This window comes from Cryptomeria japonica, unplaced genomic scaffold (genome assembly GCF_030272615.1).
Source record: "Cryptomeria japonica unplaced genomic scaffold, Sugi_1.0 HiC_scaffold_169, whole genome shotgun sequence".
NCBI lineage: Eukaryota > Viridiplantae > Streptophyta > Pinopsida > Cupressales > Cupressaceae > Cryptomeria > Cryptomeria japonica.
In genome coordinates, this window is record NW_026728991.1 from 20001 (window position 1) to 40000 (window position 20000).

General features: G+C 60.6%; 2 non-coding genes across 2 annotated transcripts; both read left to right on the plus strand.

Annotated features, from left to right (window-relative positions):
- The first annotated feature begins 12352 nt into the window (after positions 1–12352).
- Positions 12353–12471, plus strand: LOC131867392 (5S ribosomal RNA). Its single transcript, XR_009365950.1, has one exon. It is a non-coding gene; the product is annotated as a 5S ribosomal RNA (ribosomal RNA).
- A 5915-nt stretch (positions 12472–18386) lies between these two features.
- Positions 18387–18505, plus strand: LOC131867378 (5S ribosomal RNA). Its single transcript, XR_009365936.1, has one exon. It is a non-coding gene; the product is annotated as a 5S ribosomal RNA (ribosomal RNA).
- Positions 18506–20000: the final 1495 nt, after the last annotated feature.

Here is a 20000-nt window from a genome sequence, read left to right on the forward strand (position 1 = left end):
GGTGTGTGATGCAGAAGAGATAGCAATCGAGGTGTGCGGTGGGAAGGGCCCAGCAGCCAGAATGCATGAAGCGACGGATGAAGCAGTGATGACAACCGGGCTGTGAGGAGAGGAGGGATGCAGCCAAGAAAGCAATCAGGGCTCGAGGCAAGGGATGCATCAAGGATAGCAATCATGTTGTGAGGCGAGATTCCAAAGGCTAAACGTGAGAGGCTGCAGGGTCGACTCAGAGAGGTCTATGCATGTGAGAGGCTGAAAGCAAGGTCAACTCGGAGCGGTCTATGCATCGGGCGCGCTTGGGGCGACTACCAGTGCCAACCCCTTATCCCGCGACGCGTCCGACAAAGAGAACGTTCCAAGGCGGCAGAGGAGGTTACCAGCCGAAGGATGCAGTAGCAATAACAGGTATAGTTCCGCGGCGGCCGAGAAGACTCACCGCATAGGAATCGGGATGCGAGGCGAGGGATGCGGCGGGAAGGCCCCGACGGCTAAACGGAAGAGGCTGCAGGGCCGCCTCGGAATGGTCCAAGCATCGGACGCGATTGGGACGACTACCAGTGCCAACCCCTTATCCCGCGATGCGTCCGATACACAGATAGTTCCAAGGCGGCCGAGGAGCCTCACCGCATATCAATCGGGGTGCGAGGCGAGGGATGGGGCGGGAAGGCCCCAACGGCTAGACGGAAGAGGCTTCAGGGCCACCTCGGAATGCTCCAAGCATCGGACGCGCTTGGGGCGACTACCAGTGCCAACCCCTTATCCCGCGATGCGTCCGATACACAGATGGTTCCAAGGCGGCCGAGGAGCCTCACCGCATAGCAATCGGGGGTGCGAGGCGAGGGATGGGGCGGGAAGGCCCCAACGGCTAGACGGAAGAGGCTTCAGGGCCGCCTCGGAATGGTCCAAGCATCGGACGCGCTTGGGGCGACTACCAGTGACAACCCCTCATCCCGCGATGCGTCCGATACGAAGATGGTTCCAAGGCGGCCGAGGAGCCTCACCGCATAGCAATCGGGGTGCGAGGTGGGGGATGCGGCGAGATGGCCCCAACGGCTAGACGGAAGAGGCCACAGGGCCGCGTCGGAATAGTCCAAGCATCGGACGCGCTTGGGGCGACTACCAGTGACAACCCCTTATCCCGCGATGCGTCCGATACGAAGATAGTTCCAAGGCGGCCGAGGAGCCTCACCGCATAGCAATCCGGGTGCGAGGTGGGGGATGCGGCGAGATGGCCCCAACGGCTAGACGGAAGAGGCTGCAGGGCCGCCTCGGAATAGTCCAAGCATCGGACGCGCTTGGGGCGACTACCAGTGACAACCCCTTATCCCGCGATGCTTCCGATACGAAGACAGTTCCAAGGCGGCCGAGGAGCCTCACCGCATAGCAATGGGGGTGCGAGGTGAGGGATGCGGCGAGATGGCCCCAACGGCTAGACGGAAGAGGCCACAGGGCCGCCTCGGAATAGTCCAAGCATCGGACGCGCTTGGGGCGACTACCAGTGACAACCCCTTATCCCGCGATGCATCCGATACGAAGATAGTTCCCAGGCGGCCGAGGAGCCTCACCGCATAGCAATCGGGGTGCGAGGCGAGGGATGCGGCGAGATGGCCCCAAAGGGTAGACGGAAGAGGCTGCGGGGCCGCCTCGGAATAGTCCAAGCATCGAACGCGCTTGGGGCGACTACCACTGCCAACCCCTTATCCCGCGATGCGTCCGATACACAGATAGTTCCGAGGCGGCCGAGGAGCTGGGGGATGCGGCGAGATGGCCCCAACGGCTAGACGGAAGAGGCTGCAGGGCCGCCTCGGAATAGTCCAAGCATCGGACGCGCTTGGGGCGACTACCAGTGACAACCCCTTATCCCGCGATGCGTCCGATACACAGATAGTTCCGAGGCGGCCAAGGAGCCTCACCGCATAGCAATCGTGGTGCGAGGTGGGGGATGCAGCGAGATGGCCCCAACGGCTAGACGGAAGAGGCTGCAGGGCCGCCTCGGAATGGTCCAAGCATCGGACGCGCTTGGGGCGACTACCACTGCCAACCCCTTATCCCGCGATGCGTCCGATACACAGATAGTTCCAAGGCGGCCGAGGAGCCTCACCGAATAGCAATCGGGGTGCGAGGCGAGGGATGCGGCGAGAAAGCCCCAACGGCTAGAGGGAAGAGGCTTCAGGTCCGCCTCGGAATGGTCCAAGCATCGGACGCGCTTGGGGCGACTACCAGTGACAACCCCTTATCCCGCGACGCGTCCGATACACAGATAGTTCCAAGGCGGCCGAGGAGCCTCACCGCATAGCAATCGGGGTGCGAGGCGAGGGATGCGGCGAGAAGGACCCAACGGCTAGACGGAAGAGGCTTCAGGGCCGCCTCGGAATGGTCCAAGCATCGGACGCGCTTGGGGCGACTACCAGTGACAACCCCTTATCCCGCGACGCGTCCGATACACAGATAGTTCCAAGGCGGCCGAGGAGCCTCACCGCATAGCAATCGGGGTGCGAGGCGAGGGATGCGGCGAGAAGGACCCAACGGCTAGACGGAAGAGGCTTCAGGTCCGCCTCGGAATGGTCCAAGCATCGGACGCGCTTGGGGCGACTACCAGTGACAACCCCTTATCCCGCGACGCGTCCGATACACAGATAGTTCCAAGGCGGCCGAGGAGCCTCACCGCATAGCAATCGGGGTGCGAGGCGAGGGATGCGGCGAGAAGGACCCAACGGCTAGACGGAAGAGGCTTCAGGGCCGCCTCGGAATGGTCCAAGCATCGGACGCGCTTGGGGCGACTACCAGTGACAACCCCTTATCCCGCGATGCGTCCGATACACAGATAGTTCCAAGGCGGCCGAGGAGCCTCACCGCATAGCAATCGGGGTGCGAGGCGAGGGATGCGGCGAGAAGGACCCAACGGCTAGACGGAAGAGGCTTCAGGGCCGCCTCGGAATGGTCCAAGCATCGGACGCGCTTGGGGCGACTACCAGTGACAACCCCTTATCCCGCGACGCGTCCGATACACAGATAGTTCCAAGGCGGCCGAGGAGCCTCACCGCATAGCAATCGGGGTGCGAGGCGAGGGATGCGGCAAGAAGGACCCAACGGCTAGACGGAAGAGGCTTCAGGGCCGCCTCGGAATGGTCCAAGCATCGGACGCGCTTGGGGCGACTACCAGTGACAACCCCTTATCCCGCGACGCGTCCGATACACAGATAGTTCCAAGGCGGCCGAGGAGCCTCACCGCATAGCAATCGGGGTGCGAGGCGAGGGATGCGGCGAGAAGGACCCAACGGCTAGACGGAAGAGGCTTCAGGTCCGCCTCGGAATGGTCCAAGCATCGGACGCGCTTGGGGCGACTACCAGTGACAACCCCTTATCCCGCGACGCGTCCGATACACAGATAGTTCCAAGGCGGCCGAGGAGCCTCACCGCATAGCAATCGGGGTGCGAGGCGAGGGATGCGGCGAGAAGGACCCAACGGCTAGACGGAAGAGGCTTCAGGGCCGCCTCGGAATGGTCCAAGCATCGGACGCGCTTGGGGCGACTACCAGTGACAACCCCTTATCCCGCGACGCGTCCGATACACAGATAGTTCCAAGGCGGCCGAGGAGCCTCACCGCATAGCAATCGGGGTGCGAGGCGAGGGATGCGGCGAGAAGGACCCAACGGCTAGACGGAAGAGGCTTCAGGGCCGCCTCGGAATGGTCCAAGCATCGGACGCGCTTGGGGCGACTACCAGTGACAACCCCTTATCCCGCGATGCGTCCGATACACAGATAGTTCCAAGGCGGCCGAGGAGCCTCACCGCATAGCAATCGGGGTGCGAGGCGAGGGATGCGGCGAGAAGGACCCAACGGCTAGACGGAAGAGGCTTCAGGGCCGCCTCGGAATGGTCCAAGCATCGGACGCGCTTGGGGCGACTACCAGTGACAACCCCTTATCCCGCGACGCGTCCGATACACAGATAGTTCCAAGGCGGCCGAGGAGCCTCACCGCATAGCAATCGGGGTGCGAGGCGAGGGATGCGGCGAGAAGGACCCAACGGCTAGACGGAAGAGGCTTCAGGGCCGCCTCGGAATGGTCCAAGCATCGGACGCGCTTGGGGCGACTACCAGTGACAACCCCTTATCCCGCGACGCGTCCGATACACAGATAGTTCCAAGGCGGCCGAGGAGCCTCACCGCATAGCAATCGGGGTGCGAGGCGAGGGATGCGGCGAGAAGGACCCAACGGCTAGACGGAAGAGGCTTCAGGGCCGCCTCGGAATGGTCCAAGCATCGGACGCGCTTGGGGCGACTACCAGTGACAACCCCTTATCCCGCGACGCGTCCGATACACAGATAGTTCCAAGGCGGCCGAGGAGCCTCACCGCATAGCAATCGGGGTGCGAGGCGAGGGATGCGGCGAGAAGGACCCAACGGCTAGACGGAAGAGGCTTCAGGGCCGCCTGGGAATGGTCCATGCATCGCACGCGCTTGGGGCGACTACCAGTGACAACCCCTTATCCCGCGACGCGTCCGATACACAGATAGTTCCAAGGCGGCCGAGGAGCCTCACCGCATAGCAATCGGGGTGCGAGGCGAGGGATGCGGCGAGAAGGACCCAACGGCTAGACGGAAGAGGCTTCAGGGCCGCCTCGGAATGGTCCAAGCATCGGACGCGCTTGGGGCGACTACCAGTGACAACCCCTTATCCCGCGACGCGTCCGATACACAGATAGTTCCAAGGCGGCCGAGGAGCCTCACCGCATAGCAATCGGGGTGCGAGTCGAGGGATGCGGCGAGAAGGACCCAACGGCTAGACGGAAGAGGCTTCAGGGCCGCCTCGGAATGGTCCAAGCATCGGACGCGCTTGGGGCGACTACCAGTGACAACCCCTTATCCCGCGATGCGTCTGATACACAGATAGTTCCAAGGCGGCCGAGGAGCCTCACCGCATAGCAATCGGGGTGCGAGGCAAGGGATGCGGCGAGAAGGACCCAACGGCTAGACGGAAGAGGCTTCAGGGCCGCCTCGGAATGGTCCAAGCATCGGACGCGCTTGGGGCGACTACCGTTGCCAACCCCTTATCCCGCGATGCGTCTGATACACAGATAGTTCCGAGGCGGCCGAGGAGCCTCACCGCATAGCAATCGGGTTGCGAGGCAGATTATTGGGAAGGGAACCCCCTGGGATGCGGCTCAAGCAGTGCCCAAAGGGACTGGAATGCGGAATCACATCGAGAGACCCAAATGCTATACGAGGGCTCAAATCGAATTATCGATTTGGCCACGACATGGACGCATCGGAACGACTACCTTTGCCGAACCACTCGCAATTGCATCCATACCGAAACCAATAGACATTTCCGTTAGAGCCCTCGCATAGCATTCGGGAATCTCGCATGCCCCTCTAAATCGACCAATGCTGGCGCTCAACGAAAATCCGAGCGCTACCACCGTTCGAGCGCCAGCATTGGTCGAGTTAGAGGGGCACGGGGGAGAATGCTCCAGTCAACACCTCCCCTATATAAGTTATTTGTCCGATTCTCGCACAACCGTAGTCTGCCTCGTCGAATCAAACAACGGTCCCAGATTCCGACTTCCGTTCCGTAGAGACCCAAAAGCTAGATGGAGGCTCGCAAGAAAGAGAGTCGGCGCATAGCAATCGGGTTTCTCGAACGTTTAGGGACCGAGCTCACTTGCGGATAGGGCAAAATCCGCCAAGCAACCCAAAAGCTAGACGGGGGCTCGAATCGAATCGCCTAGGCGGCCACAACAACGACGTGTTGGATCGACTACCAGTGCCAAACCATTCAGCAAGACTAGTCTGTGTCGAGGCCGGATAGAGATTCTCAGAGAGCGCCCGTATAGCATTTAGGAGACCTGCCGCGTCCCTCACACTCGACAAATGGTGGTGCACGTTTATAAATCCGAGCGATCCCAACCCTTTCAAGCACCAACATCGGTCGAGATAGAGGGGCACGGAGGGGGCTGCGTGAGACAACACAGTCCCCTATATAAGTTATTTGTCCGATTCTCACACATCCGAAGAATGGTCATCAAATCGGACAACAGCCCAAACTTCCGACTTCCGTCCCAGAAAGCCCAAGAGCTATCTAAAACGTTCATGGCCGGAACTCGATCGCGGCTATACCAGTCCGCCAAGCAACCCAAAAGCTAGACTGGAGCTCTAGTCGAATCACCTCTGTGGCCATTGCAAGGACGTGTTGGAGCGACTACCATTGCCGAACCATTCCGCAGGTCGAGTCCATACCAAGGCCGCATAGAGATTCACGATGAGCTCCTGCATAGCAATCAGGAGACTTGCCGTGTCCATCACAATCGATAAATCCTGGTGCAAGATTTTTGCATCCGAGCGCTCCAACCAGTCGAGCACCAGCATCAATCGACATAAACGGGCACGGGGGGAGGATGCTCGAGAACACTACCTCCCCTATATAAGTTATTTGTCCGATTCTCAAGCAGCCGAAGTCTGGTCATCGAATCGGGTCAAAGACCACAACTTCCGACTTTACCCACAATGCAAGTCATCGAATCGAACATCGGCCCCCGAGTCGGACTCCATGCGTCTGTCAGGTCATCGGACCCAAATTCCGCCTTCCTGCGCATGGCGGGCCATCAATATCAACTCGGTCATCGGACCCAAACTCCGCCTTTCTGCGCATGGCACGCCTTCAAATCGGTCATCGGACCCAAATTCCGCCTTCCTGTGCATGGCGGGCCATCAACATCAACTCGGTCATCGGACCCAAATTCCGCCTTTCTGCGCATGGCACGCCATCAACTCGGTCATCGGACCCAAATTCCGCCTTCCTGCGCATGGCAGGTCATCGGACACAAATTCAGACCTCGCCAATATGCCTACGTATCGAATCGGTCATCGGACCCAACTTCCGACTTCATCCATACTGTAGGGTCTTTGAGGTTGGCGCGGTGCGCTCAACCCGGGGAGTCGACCCATCGAAGCATACACCTCCCCTATATAAGCTATTTGTCCGATTCCCACACCTGTGTAGTTTGCACCTCTGACCAGGACATCGACCCCAACTTCCGAACTCGACTGCAACGACGGCACCAGCGCCTTGGTGCGCACCTTGCGACGCACAGTCCCAACATTCGCCTTCCTGCACATGGCAGGTCATCGGACCCAAATTCCGACCTCGCGAGTATGCCTACATATCGAATCGGTCATCGGACACAACTTCCGACTTCATCCATACCGTAGGGTCTTTGAGGTTGGCGCGGTGCGCTCAACCCGGGGAGTCGACCCAACGAAGCATACACCTCCCCTATATAAGCTATTTGTCCGATTCCCACACCTGTGTAGTTTGCACCTCCGATCAGGACATCGACCCCAACTTCCGAACTCGCCTGCAACGACCGAACCAGCGCCTTGGTGCGCACCTTGCAACGCACAGTGCCAACATTCGCCTTCCTGCACATGGCAGGTCATCGGACCCAAATTCCGACCTCGCGAGTATGCCTACATATCGAATCGGTCATCGGACCCAACTTCCGACTTCATCCATACCGTAGGGTCTTTGAGGTTGGCGCGGTGCGCTCAACCCGGGGAGTCGACCCAACGAAGCATACACCTCCCCTATATAAGCTATTTGTCCGATTCCCACACCTGTGTAGCTTGCACCTCCGATCAGGACATCGACCCCAACTTCCGAACTCGACTAAAAAGACCGCACCAGCACCTTGGTGTGCACCTTGCAACGCACAGTGCCAACATTCGCCTTCCTGCACATGGCAGGTCATCGGACCCAAATTCCGACCTCATGAGCATACCTACTAATCGAATCGGTCATCGGACCCAACTTCCGACTTCATCCATACCGTAGGGTCTTTGAGGTTGGCGCGGTGCGCTCAACCTGGGGAGTCGACCCATCGAAGCATACACCTCCCCTATATAAGCTATTTGTCCGATTCCGACACCTGTGTAGTTTGCACCTCCGCTCAGGACATCGACCCCAACTTCCGAACTCGCCTGCAACGACCGAACCAGCGCCTTGGTGCGCACCAAAAGTGCGCACTTTTGGAGGGCACTTTTGTGCGCTCCAAAGGTGCGCACTTTTGGAGGGCACTTTTGTGCGCTCCAAAGGTGCGCACTTTTGGAGGGCACTTTTTGGAGGGCACTTTTGTGCGCTCCAAAGGTGCGCACTTTTGGAGGGCACTTTTTGGAGGGCACTTTTCTGCGCTCCAAAGGTGCGCACTTTTGGAGGGCACTTTTTGGAGGGCACTTTTCTGCGCTCCAAAGGTGCGCACTTTTGGAGGGCACTTTTTGGAGGGCACTTTTCTGCGCTCCAAAGGTGCGCACTTTTGGAGGGCACTTTTTGGAGGGCACTTTTCTGCGCTCCAAAGGTGCGCACTTTTGGAGGGCACTTTTGTGCACTCCAAAGGTGCACACTTTTGGAGGGCACTTTTTGGAGGGCACTTTTCTGCACTCCAAAGGTGCGCACTTTTGGAGGGCACTTTTTGGAGGGCACTTTTGTGCGCTCCAAAGGTGCGCACTTTTGGAGGGCACTTTTTGGAGGGCACTTTTGTGCGCTCCAAAGGTGCGCACTTTTGGAGGGCACTTTTGTGCACTCCAAAGGTGCGCACTTTTGGAGGGCACTTTTCCTGCGCTCCAAAGGTGCACACCTAGGTGAGCACCTTCGACCACACCTTGTAGCACACCAAACTCTGACTTTCGACTTCATCCGCAATGCAGGGTCTTTGAGGTTGGCGCAATGCGCACAACCAGGGGAGTCGACCCATCAAACCCAACACCTCCCCTATATAAGCTATTTGTCTGATTCTCATACATGCGTAGCCTGCAGGAGCAATTAGGACATCGACCCCAACTTTCGGCTTCTAAACGAAAACAAGGTCTTTGAGGTTGGTGTAATGCGAACAACTAGGGGAGTCAACCCATCAAACCCAACACCTCCCCTATATAAGCTATTTGTCTGATTCTCATACATGTGTAGTCTACAGGAGCAATTAGGACATCGACCCCAACTTTTGACTTCTTAACGAAAACAAGGTCTTTGAGGTTGACGTAATGCGCACAACCAGGGGAGTCGACCCATCAAACCCAACACCTCCCCTATATAAGCTATTTGTCCGATTCTCATACATGTGTAGCCTACAGGAGCCATTAGGACATTGACCCCAACTTTTGACTTCTTAACGAAAACAAGGTCTTTGAGGTTGGCGTAATGCGCACAACCAAGGGAGTTGACCCATCAAACCCAACACCTCCCCTATATAAGCTATTTGTCTGATTCTCATACATGTGTAGCCTGCAACAACGATTAGGACATCCACCCCAACTTCTGAATTCGTCTGCGTTGACCGCACCAAAGGTGCACGCCTTGGTGCTCACCAAAATCCGACTTCCGACTTCTTCTGCTATGCGGGGTCTTTGAGGTTGGCGCAGTGCGCACAACCAGGGGAGTCAACCCACCGAATGCAACACCTCCCCTATATAAGCTATTTGTCTGATTCTCATACATGCGTAGACTGCAGCAATGATTAGGACATCCACCCCAACTTTTGACTTCTTAAACAAGACAGGGTCTTTGAAGTTGGTGCAGTGCACACAACCAGGGGAGTCGACCCATCAAACGCAACACCTCCCCTATATAAAGCTATTTGTCCGATTCTCATACGTGTAGTCTGCAGCAGCGATTAGGACATCGACCCCAACTTCCGAATTCGTTTGCATTGACCGCACCAAAGGTGCACGCCTTGGTGTGCACCTTGGAGTGCACTTTGGTGCTCACCTCGGTGCACACTTTGGTGTGCACCTCGGTGTGCACCAAAGGTGCGCACCTTGGAGCGCACCAAAGGTGTACACTTTGGAGCGCACCACATAGGGTCTTTGAGAGGTTGGCGCAGTGCGCACACCAAGGTGGGTGTTGAGGTGCGTGCCGAGGTGGGTGGGTGCTAGGGTGCGCTCCATGGTGGGTGCCAGGGTGGGTGCGTGCTAGGGTGGATTCCAAAGAGGGTCATAGGGTGGGTGCCAAGGTGGGTTGGTGATATAGTGGGTTCAAAGGTGGGTACTAGGGTGGGTTCCAAGGTGGGTCACAAGTTGGGTGCCAGGATGCGTGGGTGTTAGGTTGGGTGCCAAGGTGGGCTCCTGCGTGGGTGGGTGCTAGGGTGGGTTTCAAGGTGGACGCGAGGGCGGGTGCCAAGGTGGGTAACAAGTTGGGTGTTAGGATGGGTGAGTGCTAGAGTGGGTGCCAAGGTGGGTGGGTGCTAAGGTGGATGCCAAGGTGGTTCACAGGGTGGGTGGGTTCTAGGGTGAGTTCCAAGGTGGGTCACAGGTTTAGTGCTAGGGTGCGTGTCAAGGCGGGTGTCGAGGTGCCTGGGTGCTAGGGTGTGGATGCCAATGTGGGTCATAGGGTGGGTACTAGGGTGGGCTGCAATGTGGGTGCCAAGGTGGGTAACATGCTCGGTTGGTTCTAAATTGGGTGTCAGGGTGGGTGTGCACCCACCTTGCCCGAGGTGGGTGCCAAGGTGCCAGTGTGGGTGGGTGCTAAGGTGGATGCCAAGGTGGGTGAGAAGGTGGGTGATAGGTTGAGTGGTAGGATGGGTGGGTGCCAAGATGGGTCACAGGGTGGGTGCAAGGGTGGGTAGGTGCTAGGGTTGGTGTCAGGGTGGGTGGGTGCTAGGTTGGGTTCCAAGGTGGGTGCGAGGGTGAGTGTCAAGGTGGGTCACAGGTTAGGTGCTAGGATGGGTGAGTGCTAGGGTGCAAAGGTGCCAGGGTGGGTGCTAGGATGGGTCGATGCTAGGGTGAGTGGCAAGGTGGGTCCACAAGTGTCAAGGTGGGTGCCGAGGTGGGTGCCAACTTGGGTTCCAAGGTGGGTGCCAAGTGGGCGACTGCTATGGTGGATGCCAAGGTGGGTCACGGGGTGGGTGCCAAGTTGCTAGGTTGTGTTCCAAGGTGGGTGCCAACGTGGCTGCTAGGGTGCGTGGGTTAAAGGGTGTGTCACAACGTGGGTGCCAGGATGGGTGCGCACCCACACTGGCCAAGACGGGTGCAAGGTTGGGTTCCAAGCCCGGTCACAGGCTGGGTGCTAGGATGGGTGGGTGCCAAGGTGGGCACCAGGGTGGGTGCACCCACCCTGGCCAAGGTGGGTCACGGGGTGGGTCCTAGGGTGGGTAACAGGGTGGGTACTAAGGTGCGTGCCAAGGTGGGTCATGGGGTGGGTGCCAAGGTGGGCACCAGGGTGGGTGTGCACCAACCCTAGCCAGGGTAGGTCACGGGGTGGTTGTCGGGGTGGGCGTCAAGGAGCCAAGGTGGGTGGCAAGTAGCCAAGTTGCGTGCCAAGGTGGGTGTCGGGGTGGGTGCCAAGGATCCAAGGTGGGTGCCAAGGAACCAAGGTGGGTGTCTGGGTGGGTGCCGAGGTGGGAGCCAGGGTGGGTCCCAAGGTGAGTGCAAAGGTGGGTGCCAGGGTCAAGGTGAGTGCCAATGTGGGTTCCAAGGTGCCAGGGTCAGGGTGAGTGCCAATGTGGGTTCAAAGGTGCTAAGTTGGGTGCGAGGTTGGGTGCGAGGGTGGGTGGGTGCCAAGGTGTGCTAGGTGGAAGCCCGGGTGGGTCGGCATCCCATGGGTGTCGAGTTGGGTGCCTGATGGGTGCTTCTTGTCAAGTTTTAGTCGTCGGGACTCATTTCGAGCCTTAGAGGTCGTTTCTTGTCCGGTTGCCCTGTCTTCGACCTGGGAACCCAATTTTGGTCCTCGGGTCCCATTTTTTTTTGTCTCGCATCCCACTTTTGGCCTGTGGCCTTTTCGGGGTCGATTCTCGTTTTGGGCATCAGAGCATGTTTCTTCTCCTAAAACCCAATATTTGTTTATTAAGTCTCGGAACACATTTTTGTTCTCGTGGACCCATCATGGGTCTTGGAACGCATTTGTGGTCCTTGGGTCCCATTTTGCATCCCGAAACTTGTGTTTTGGTGCTTGATCCCTATTTTGGGTGCCCACCTTGCACCAAGTGCGCACCCGGGGCAAACCGAGCGCCTTGGTGCACCGGGGCAAGATCGAGCGTGCACCCGAGGCGCCCCGAACATGCACCAAGGTGCACTCGGCCCACATGTGAGCGCAGGTCGTTGCGCCCGAGGTGGTGTGTGGGCACCGCGTTGCAGACGGGACACTGCACGCACACGACGCCCCGTCCAGGTGCACGCACGTAGGCCGGGCCGGGTGCACACCCGACGCCCTAGCAAGGTGCGCGCACCCGGGCAGGGCTCACACTTGGCGAACGGGGCGCACTTCGCGAGGGAGGGTGTGCACCTCGACGGGGGTGGGTGGCCGGGGTGGATTCGCACGTGGGTCGCGGTTTGCTAAGTACACACTGCGACAAGCTCATAACGGGTGCGATCATACCAGCGTTAGTGCACCGGATCCCATCAGAACTCCGCAGTTAAGCGCGCTTGGGCCGGAGTAGTACTAGGATGGGTGACCTCCCGGGAAGTCCCGGTGTTGCACCCTTTCTTAGTTTTTCGCCGGGCGTCGCAATGCTATTTGAATAAACCTTTTGCCCGTTTGCGTTCTCGTCGGGGCCGGGCCGGGCCGGGGTGCGCTGCCCGCACTACCGCGCGCGCGGGGGCGACACCGAGCGCGCACCCGAGGCGCCCCGAGCACACAGGCCACGGTGCAACCCGGGCGTTGTGCGCGCACCCCGGTGCGCCCGAGGTGCTGCGCGCGCACCCAGGTGAAATCGGTGTGCACCTCGGCCAGTGCGCGCTCGGTCGAGTCGCGCACGTTGGCCAAGGTGCACGGTGATGTTTCTTACTCTAAGGTTCCGCACCAGACGCCCGGGACAGGTGAGCGAAGCTGGGCGGGGCCGGGTGCGCGGCCGGGGCAGGTGCACGCAGCTGGAGAGAGCTTTGGAGCACACCAGAGGTGCGCACCTTGGAGCACACTTCGGAGCGCACCAATGATGCGCTCCATTCAAAAGTTTCCTGAAAAGGCAAAAAAAGTTGAGATTATAGAATTTCCCACTTGAGAGATTGTAAAAAAAAAAAATTTAAAATGAAGGAAACGCGGGTGCCAAGGTGTGCGCGCCCGGGTGCGCAGCCCAGCCAAGGTGTGCGCACCAAGGCGCCCACCCTGGCGAAGGTGCACGCAAGGTGCGCACCCGAGGCAAACCGGACAATTAACCCAACTTTCGACTTCGCGCGCACCTGCGCACCTTGGAGCGCACTTCGGAGCGCTCCTTGTTGCGCACCAATCTTGGGCACCTCGGAGTGCACCATGGCGCCCACCAAGGTGCGCACCCGGGGCAAACCGAGCTCCGACTTCGTGCGCACCTTGGAGCGCACGAAAGGTGCGCACCATGGCGCCCACCAAGGTGCGCAGCCCAGCCAAGGCGTGCGCATCAAGGTGCGCACCCTGGCGAAGGTGCGCACCCGGGGCAAACCGAGCTCCGACTTCGTGCGCACCTTGGAGCGCACAAAGGGTGCGCAACCCAGCCAAGGTGTGCGCACCCCGGGCAAACCGAGCTCCGAATCGTGCGCACCTTGGAGCACACTTCGGAGCCCTCCTTGGTGCGCACCGATGTTGCGCACCTCGGAGCGCACCCGGGGAAAACAATGCAATTAACCCGACTTTCGACTTCGTGGGCACCTCGGAGCGCTCTCGGGTTCGCACCTCGGAGCACACCGAGGTGCGCACCTTTGATGCGCTGCCTTCACCAATTTCCAGAAAAGGCAAGAAAACATTGAGAAGGTGTGCGCACCGAGGTGCCCACCCTGGCGAAGGTGCACGCGAGGTGCGCACCCGGGGCAAACCGGGCTCCGACTTCGTGCACGCCATGCTGCGCACCTTGGAGGGCCATGGTGCGCACCTTGGAGCACACTTCGGAGCGCTCAATGGTGCCCAACCCAGCCAAGGTGCCCACCGCGGCGAAGGTGCACGCGAGGTGCGCACCCGGGGCAAACCGGGCTCCGACTTCGTGCACGCCGCACCTTGGAGCACACTTCGGAGCGCTCCTTGGTGCGCACCAGGGCGCGCAACCCAGCCGAGGTGCCCACCCCGGCGAAGGTGCACGCGGGGTGCGCACCCGAGGCAAACCGGGCTCCGACTTCGTGCACGCCATGGTGCCCACCGCGGCGAAGGTGCACGCGAGGTGCGCACCCGGGGCAAACCGGGCTCCGACTTCGTGCACGCCGCACCTTGGAGCACACTTCGGAGCGCTCCTTGGTGCGCACCAGGGCGCGCAACCCAGCCGAGGTGCCCACCCCGGCGAAGGTGCACGCGAGGTGCGCACCCGGGGCAAACCGGGCTCCGACTTCGTGCACGCCATGGTGCCCACCGCGGCGAAGGTGCACGCGAGGTGCGCACCCGGGGCAAACCGGGCTCCGACTTCGTGCACGCCGCACCTTGGAGCACACTTCGGAGCGCTCCTTGGTGCGCACCATGGTGCCCACCAGGGCGCGCAACCCCGCCGAAGGTGCACGCGAGGTGCGCACCCGGGGCAAACCGGGCTCCGACTTCGTGCACGCCGCACCTTGGAGCACACTTCGGAGCGCTCCTTGGTGCGCACCAGGGCGCGCAACCCCGCCGAAGGTGCACGCGAGGTGCGCACCCGGGGCAAACCGGGCTCCGACTTCGTGCACGCCATGGTGCGCACCAGGGTGCCCACCGCGGCGAAGGTGCGCACCCGGGGCAAACCGGGCTCCGACTTCGTGCACGCCGCACCTTGGAGCACACTTCGGAGCGCTCCTTGGTGCGCACCAGGGCGCGCAACCCAGCCGAGGTGCCCACCCCGGCGAAGGTGCACGCGAGGTGCGCACCCGGGGCAAACCGGGCTCCGACTTCGTGCACGCCATGGTGCCCACCGCGGCGAAGGTGCGCACCCGGGGCAAACCGGGCTAGGACTTCGTGCACGCCGCACCTTGGAGCACACTTCGGAGCGCTCCTTGGTGCGCACCATGGTGCCCACCAGGCCGCGCAACCCAGCCAAGGTGTGCGCACCAAGGTGCACGCGAGGTGCGCACCCGGGGCAAACCGGGGTCCGGCTTCGTGCACGCCGCACCTTGGAGCACACATCGGGGCGCTCCCGGGTTCGCACCGGCGTTGCGCACCGTGGTGGGCACCTCGGAGCGCACCGTGGTGGGCACCTCGGAGCACACCAAGGTGGGCAGCGAGGTGCGCACCTTTGATGCGATGCCTTCACTAATTTCCATAAAAGGCAAAAGAAAACGAGATTTTAAAATTTCCGTTTTGAAAGATAGTGAGAAAAAGGGAATGCTGGTGCCATCTTGAGCCCGCCCTGGTGCGCAGCCCAGCCAAGGTGTGCGCACCAAGGTGCCCACCCTGGCGAAGGTGCGCGCCCGGGCAATTAACCCAACTTCCAACTTCGCGCGCGCCAGGGTGGGAGCGCACCCAACAACCGGGCCTGGGAAGAGCCAATGCGAGAAACCCCACCAAACGCTCTGACAAAAAAAGAGGGGGCGCTCCAGTAACCCCGCTTCGGAGCGCACCCTGGGCAAACCCAGCCAGGGTGCCCACCCCGGCCAAGGTGCAGGCGAGGTGCGCACCCGGGGCAAACCGGGCTCCGACAACGTGCACGCCGCACCTTGGAGCACACTTCGTAGCGCTCCCGGGTGCGCACCTCAGAGCACACCAAGGTGGGCAGCGAGGTGCGCACCTTTGATGCGCTGCCTTCACTAATTTCCAGAAAAGGCAAAAAAAAGAGGAGATTTTAAAATTTCCGTTTTGAAAGATAGTGAAAAAAACGGAACGCGGGTGCCATCTTGAGCCCGCCCGGGTGCACAGCCCAGGTAAGGTGCCCACCCTGGCAAAGGTGCGCACCCGGGCAATTAACCCTACTTCCGACTTCGTGCGCGCCAGGGTGGCAACCGGGCCTGGGAAGAGCCAATGCGAGAAACCCCACCAAACGCTCCGACAAAAAAAGAGGCGGCGCTCCAATAACCCCGCTTCGGAGCGCAGCCGGGGCAAACCCAGCCAAGGTGCCCACCCCGACGAAGGTGCACGCGAGGTGCGCACCCGGGGCAAACCGGGCTCCGACAACGTGCACGCAGCACCTTGGAGCACACTTCGAAGCACTCCCGGGTGCCCACCGGCGTTGCGCACCGTGGTGGGCAGCGAGGTGCGCACCTTTGATGCGCTGCCTTCACTAATTTCCAGAAAAGGCAAATAAAAATGAGATTTTAAAATTTCCGTTTTGAAAGATAGTGAAAAAAACGGAACGCGGGTGCCATCTTGAGCCCGCCCTGGTGCGCAGCCCAGGCAAGGCATGCGCACCAAGGTGCCCACCCGCGGTGCACACCCGGGGCAAACCGGGCTCCGACTTCGTGCAGGCCGCACCTTGGAGCACACTTCGGAGCGCTCCTTGGTGCGCACCATGGTGCCCACCAGGGCGCACCCGGGGCAAACCGGGCTCCGACTTCGTGCACGCCGCACCTTGGAGCACACATCGGAGCGCTCCCAGGTTCGCACCAGCGTTGCGCACCTTTGATGCGCTGCCTTCACTAATTTCCAGAAAAGGCAAAAAAAAATGATATTTTAAAATTTCCGTTCTGAAAGATAGTGAAAAAAACGGAACGCGGGTGCCATCTTGAGCCCTTCCTGGTGCGCAGCCCAGGCAAGTTGTGCGCACCAAGGTGCCCACCCTGGCGGAGGTGCGCGCCCGGGGCAAACCGGGCTCCGACTTCGTGCACTGCATGGTGCCCACCAAGGCGCGCAACCCAGCCAAGGTGCCCACCGCAGCGAAGGTGCACGCGAGGTGCGCACCCGAGGTGCACACCCGGGGCAAACCGAGCTCCGACTTCGTGCACGCCGCACCTTGGAGCACACTTCAGAGCGCTCCTTGGTGCGCACCAGGGCGCGCAACCCAGCCAAGGTGCTCACCCCGGCGAAGGTGCACGCGAGGTGCGCACCCGGGGCAAGCCGGGCTCGGACTTCGTGCACGCCGCACCTTGGAGCACACATCGGAGCGCTCCCGGGTTCGCACCAGCATTGCGCACCTTTGATGCGCTGCCTTCACTAATTTCCAGAAAAGGCAAAAAAAAAAAAAAAACGAGATTTTAAAATTTCCGTTTTGAAAGATAGTGAAAAAAACGGAACGCGGGTGCCATCTTGAGCCCGCCCTGGTGTGCAGCCCAGGCAAGTTGTGCGCACCAAGGCACCCACCCTGGCCAAGGTGGGTCACGGGGTGGGTCCTAGGGTGGGTAACGGGGTGGGTACTAAGGTGCGTGCCAAGGTGGGTCATGGGGTGGGTGCCAAGGTGGGCACCAGGGTGGGTGTGCACCAACCCTAGCCAGGGTAGGTCACGGGGTGGTTGTCGGGGTGGGCGTCAAGGAGCCAAGGTGGGTGGCAAGTAGCCAAGTTGCGTGCCAAGGTGGGTGTCGGGGTGGGTGCCAAGGATCCAAGGTGGGTGCCAAGGAACCAAGGTGGGTGTCTGGGTGGGTGCCGAGGTGGGAGCCAGGGTGGGTCCCAAGGTGAGTGCAAAGGTGGGTGCCAGGGTCAAGGTGAGTGCCAATGTGGGTTCCAAGGTGCCAGGGTCAGGGTGAGTGCCAATGTGGGTTCAAAGGTGCTAAGTTGGGTGCGAGGTTGGGTGCGAGGGTGGGTGGGTGCCAAGGTGTGCTAGGTGGAAGCCCGGGTGGGTCGGCATCCCATGGGTGTCGAGTTGGGTGCCTGATGGGTGCTTCTTGTCAAGTTTTAGTCGTCGGGACTCATTTCGAGCCTTAGAGGTCGTTTCTTGTCCGGTTGCCCTGTCTTCGACCTGGGAACCCAATTTTGGTCCTCGGGTCCCATTTTTTTTTGTCTCGCATCCCACTTTTGGCCTGTGGCCTTTTCGGGGTCGATTCTCGTTTTGGGCATCAGAGCATGTTTCTTCTCCTAAAACCCAATATTTGTTTATTAAGTCTCGGAACACATTTTTGTTCTCGTGGACCCATCATGGGTCTTGGAACGCATTTGTGGTCCTTGGGTCCCATTTTGCATCCCGAAACTTGTGTTTTGGTGCTTGATCCCTATTTTGGGTGCCCACCTTGCACCAAGTGCGCACCCGGGGCAAACCGAGCGCCTTGGTGCACCGGGGCAAGATCGAGCGTGCACCCGAGGCGCCCCGAACATGCACCAAGGTGCACTCGGCCCACATGTGAGCGCAGGTCGTTGCGCCCGAGGTGGTGTGTGGGCACCGCGTTGCAGACGGGACACTGCACGCACACGACGCCCCGTCCAGGTGCACGCACGTAGGCCGGGCCGGGTGCACACCCGACGCCCTAGCAAGGTGCGCGCACCCGGGCAGGGCTCACACTTGGCGAACGGGGCGCACTTCGCGAGGGAGGGTGTGCACCTCGACGGGGGTGGGTGGCCGGGGTGGATTCGCACGTGGGTCGCGGTTTGCTAAGTACACACTGCGACAAGCTCATAACGGGTGCGATCATACCAGCGTTAGTGCACCGGATCCCATCAGAACTCCGCAGTTAAGCGCGCTTGGGCCGGAGTAGTACTGGGATGGGTGACCTCCCGGGAAGTCCCGGTGTTGCACCCTTTTTTAGTTTTTCGCCGGGCGTCGCAATGCTATTTGAATAAACCTTTTGCCCGTTTGCGTTCTCGTCGGGGCCGGGCCGGGCCGGGGTGCGCTGCCCGCACTACCGCGCGCGCGGGGGCGACACCGAGCGCGCACCCGAGGCGCCCCGAGCACACAGGCCACGGTGCAACCCGGGCGTTGTGCGCGCACCCCGGTGCGCCCGAGGTGCTGCGCGCGCACCCAGGTGAAATCGGTGTGCACCTCGGCCAGTGCGCGCTCGGTCGAGTCGCGCACGTTGGCCAAGGTGCACGGTGATGTTTCTTACTCTAAGGTTCCGCACCAGACGCCCGGGACAGGTGAGCGAAGCTGGGCGGGGCCGGGTGCGCGGCCGGGGCAGGTGCACGCAGCTGGAGAGAGCTTTGGAGCACACCAGAGGTGCGCACCTTGGAGCACACTTCGGAGCGCACCAATGATGCGCTCCATTCAAAAGTTTCCTGAAAAGGCAAAAAAAGTTGAGATTATAGAATTTCCCACTTGAGAGATTGTAAAAAAAAAAAATTTAAAATGAAGGAAACGCGGGTGCCAAGGTGTGCGCGCCCGGGTGCGCAGCCCAGCCAAGGTGTGCGCACCAAGGCGCCCACCCTGGCGAAGGTGCACGCAAGGTGCGCACCCGAGGCAAACCGGACAATTAACCCAACTTTCGACTTCGCGCGCACCTGCGCACCTTGGAGCGCACTTCGGAGCGCTCCTTGGTGCGCACCAATCTTGGGCACCTCGGAGTGCACCATGGCGCCCACCAAGGTGCGCACCCGGGGCAAACCGAGCTCCGACTTCGTGCGCACCTTGGAGCGCACGAAAGGTGCGCACCATGGCGCCCACCAAGGTGCGCAGCCCAGCCAAGGCGTGCGCATCAAGGTGCGCACCCTGGCGAAGGTGCGCACCCGGGGCAAACCGAGCTCCGACTTCGTGCGCACCTTGGAGCGCACAAAGGGTGCGCAACCCAGCCAAGGTGTGCGCACCCCGGGCAAACCGAGCTCCGAATCGTGCGCACCTTGGAGCACACTTCGGAGCCCTCCTTGGTGCGCACCGATGTTGCGCACCTCGGAGCGCACCCGGGGAAAACAATGCAATTAACCCGACTTTCGACTTCGTGGGCACCTCGGAGCGCTCTCGGGTTCGCACCTCGGAGCACACCGAGGTGCGCACCTTTGATGCGCTGCCTTCACCAATTTCCAGAAAAGGCAAGAAAACATTGAGAAGGTGTGCGCACCGAGGTGCCCACCCTGGCGAAGGTGCACGCGAGGTGCGCACCCGGGGCAAACCGGGCTCCGACTTCGTGCACGCCATGCTGCGCACCTTGGAGGGCCATGGTGCGCACCTTGGAGCACACTTCGGAGCGCTCAATGGTGCCCAACCCAGCCAAGGTGCCCACCGCGGCGAAGGTGCACGCGAGGTGCGCACCCGGGGCAAACCGGGCTCCGACTTCGTGCACGCCGCACCTTGGAGCACACTTCGG